This window comes from Monopterus albus, unplaced genomic scaffold, assembly GCF_001952655.1.
Source record: "Monopterus albus unplaced genomic scaffold, M_albus_1.0 scaffold418.1, whole genome shotgun sequence".
Taxonomy (NCBI): Eukaryota; Metazoa; Chordata; class Actinopteri; order Synbranchiformes; family Synbranchidae; genus Monopterus; species Monopterus albus.
In genome coordinates this window covers 391407-395324 of record NW_018128298.1, presented here as the reverse complement: position 1 = coordinate 395324, position 3918 = coordinate 391407, and the positions used below count along the sequence as shown (strand labels likewise).

Below are 3918 nucleotides of genomic sequence, written 5' to 3'. Positions count from 1 at the left end.
AAAAACGTGGTTTAAAATAACCCTGACATCAGCCCTGTAACCTCAGGTGTTTACTAGAAACTCCACCTTTAACATTAGGCCTAAGCCCCGCCTCCCGCAGTGGCCGACCAATCACAGCACTTCCTCCATAACCTGGTTGGACCTTTCTGTGAATATCTTGTAAAGATGAAGTGGAAACAGTTGTATTTATGTATGTGCCTGGTTTCCACTGTCACACTGCCGCGTGTTAGAACAAGTTGTCATTTCACAACTGAGACGTCACCAGATGTGTCAACAATCGTGCCTTTGAATGTTCTTCTTCTGCTGTTGGTGCTGGTGCTGGTGTCGGGGAGGTGTTTGTGTCGTCTCCAAGCTGCTGCACTGCAGCTGGTCAGAGCCAGGAACTATAATGCAACACAGGAACACTCTGTATTGATCCTCCACATCTGTTTCTGCCTCCTAATGATGTGTTTCTTCTGCTTCAGTCTCCTCATCTTCCCTCTTCACCTTTCCCTCCGTCCTCCCGTCTTTTTTCTTCTTTCTCTCCAGCTTTCTGCTTTGGTCTCATCGTCTCTTGTCCTGGTTTCCTCCCGTCCTCTTTTCTCTGATAATTTAGATTTCAGGAACGCAGGTTAGATGTGCACGTGACCCCTGTCTCTCTGAGCGTCCTTGAGCCTTGGACTAACTGGAGTCTGAGCGCTCACCGTCTCTGCCTAAAATCTTCATTCTTTCCAAAACAATGTTTCTGTGATTTCTCTGTTTTTATTTCTGCTTCCTGCTCCAAGCACAGAACAGAATGACGGGTCGGCGTCACATTTTAAAGCAGTGTTGTTCACATGCAGCCTTGTACTTTCAAAGTTAAACAAGTCTCTGAGACCTTTACAAAGCTGCTAAAGCTGCTAATGCTCTTCTTCTCTTCTTTTTTCTCTCTGTCGCCCTTTTCTCTCCCTCTGTTGCTCTTCTTCCTCTTTGTGGCCCTGTCTTTTTAAATGCACTTTTACCCCTTCCAACTGACCTGTAGCTCTACCTGTCACTAAATATTAAACCCTATCGCTGCCTGCTCTTTCTTCTCAGTCTGTCAGCTCAGCCTCTCTCTCTCTGTCTGAGAATTAAAAGGCTGCTGGGTCTCATAGTTTCTCTCTGAGGAGCAACTTGTGAGGAGACGAATCATTATATCCCTGTTTGGGTCCTGCTTGCAGACTTCCCCCGCTCCTCTGCATCAGGTGACGGAACCGTCCCTGCTGCTGCTAAAACTGATGGACTGTGTGTAGAAACCTGGCTCAGGGACAGAGATCTGATGCTCAACGTTATAAATCAAAGGCAAAGCACAACAACACTGATGCTGAATCAAGTTACAGCTGCGTGGACTTTTATCTGAGGGGCTGGTTGTGGAAATCAGCTTCACCTGTGTGTGGGATGTGAGGAAACCTCTCCACCTGCCTCCACTGTGTGGTGACGCTTTCCAGGGATTAGACCCAGCCAGAAGACTTTAAAGCTGCTCTACCTGATTTCTCTCTGGCCTCCTATCATAGTGAGGTTTATTCCTGTCACACCTGTGTTTAGCAGTAAAAGATGAAAAGTGTCGGTGCTGAGCTGAAAGCTGGTCAGACAGGAATGAATCCAACGCAGCGTGAAGCAGCAGAGGAGAGTAACAAAGCCCAGAGGGACAGAGAGTTATGTAACAGTGCATCGTGGCCTCCCTGTGCCACACTTGCTGCCTGCTACAATGTGCTGTTTGAGGGTCCACACTTGGTTTCAGGGCTCAGGTTAGAACCAGTTTAGGGTCAGGCCGAGGGTCGGGGTTATGTCCATCCATGTTTCCTCTACGTTTCAGAGGACGAGGCCTGTCTTTTCCTGTGGCTTCTACTCAGCAGTTTCTCTTCTGTTCAGCTCTTCTGGTTGAGGCCAGGCTCAGGGACTTGGGGGTTACATTGATAAGTGTCCTCACAACTATAGGAAACCTTTGAGACCGAGTCAGATCTCTGTCTCCATGGCAACTGCATCTTCCTCCTCACCAGTCCCTCCTTCTCATTTTTCCTTCCTGCTGTGGTTTTAGTTTTTTCCTTTCATTTTACAACAGGCTTTGTGTCTCAGTGACACACACACACACACACACACAGGTGGGTGCTCAGGCGTGTAAGCGGTTGGATAAACACACACACATATTCATCTTTACATCTGCAAGGTTAGTTAGCTCGATGATGAAGATGTACTGCACCACAGGACACACACACACACATCATTAGCTGCTCAGCCAGTGAACTCATTTTGTGTGTGTGCATGATGTGCTTCCACGTACGTGTGTATTCATTCATACAGTGAAGATGTGTGTGTGTGTGTGTGTGTACGTATGACAACAGGAGGTGTGGCGTGCTCCAGCAGCACCACACCTGTGGCTACGTGATGTTATGGTTTCACTATAAAATTCCTCACCGACGTGTACACTCGTGTCTGGCTGACACACAGTTCAGACTAGATTTGCACTAACCATTCATAAAATATTACCAGGAGCCTGGTTTGGTGCTGGTTTATCTACCTCTTCCCCTGGGCTCCATAAAACAACAGTAAAGCTGTATCGACCAGCCTTCCTCACATATTTTCTGATCTCAGAATCAGCCCGCTGAGCTCAGCACGCTGAGCTTTAAAGGCTTCAAATTTGTGACTATCAGGACGTATAAGGTTAAATTTTTCTGTCATTTTCCTGCATGACATTGTCACTGGAAGCGAGGTTTGGGCACTAGACCTGTTGAAACGTGTTCATTTGAAGCCTTAATAATACTGTGTGAGTTAGTTTTATTATCGTTGGCAGTTGAATTGTCATGTACCTGCAGCTTAGTGGACATAGTGGACCGATCAGTGTGTGTCCCCCACTAAGGTGTGAGACTGATACAAGTCACGTTCGTGGAAAATCCCACTTTCTCCCTCCCTCCTCCTGCCCTGCAACCCGATTAGAAAGCAAGAAGTGTCACTCTGCGGCATTTCCTGCTCACACGGTGACATCCTGAGAATGACGAAGATGCATCTGAGGTTGCGAGGGCAGCGAGAGGACCCTCGATGCGAATCAGATGCCACAACATTTGTTATAACCTTGCTTGAGGCGAAGGCTTTGCTTGCCCTACGGTGTCTGTCGATGTCAACGGGCCACTGAAACCAAACACTGGTTGTGGTCTGGCTGTTGATTCATTCATTCTCAGCATTTATTACTGTCTCAGCACACTCAGAGCGCTGCGGAGAAGCTCTTGTCAAAAAAAGAAAAGGAAAAGCTGGATAAAAGCAGTTGTTCAGTTAGCAGACAAGATGCCTGTGGTTAGACAAAAACAACAACTGCTGCAGATGTTGCCACACCATTATCAGTCACCATCATGCCCATAGTGTAAATATGGCTGAAAAGGGGCCGACTGTACCTCCCAGTAGCCCAGGAGGTGGTGATCATTGATACAAAGGAGACCTCTAGTGGACATAGTAGCTATAACACCAGCTAGGAAGCGAATTTTAACAAGTGTTTTAATTAAAGCCATGATCTATTTCCTAAACCTAACACAACAACAAAGGTTTATGGGATGATTAACAACCTACTGAACCTCCCAGTAGGTGGGTAGGAGCCCACTGTGGTCCAGTAACTGATAGTGGGCCATTCAATGGCATGATAACATCCAAAGTGAGTTAAACAGCTTGTCCACCCTGAGGTTTTTATTATCGATGCAGCTGTTTCTGTTATTTAACCTAGTCTCGTTGGTATAAAAGGGGAAGTGTTTTAATCTAAGCCATGATCTATTTCCTAAACCTAACACAACAACAAAGGTTTATGGGATGATTAGCAACCTACTGAACCTCCCAGTAGGTGGGTAGGAGCCCACTGTGGATACTCTATATTACAGAATGTGTTCCTTTGTAAGACATGTAGACATCACGTATGTAACCCGAGCCGACTCAATGAGA

The 3918-nt window shown here is 46.5% G+C and overlaps 1 protein-coding gene across 1 annotated transcript in view; it reads left to right on the top strand.

The window, feature by feature from the left end:
• Positions 1 to 3918, top strand: part of LOC109951914 (endophilin-A1-like) — a 17099-nt gene that overhangs the window by 7656 nt on the left and 5525 nt on the right. The window lies entirely within an intron of this gene.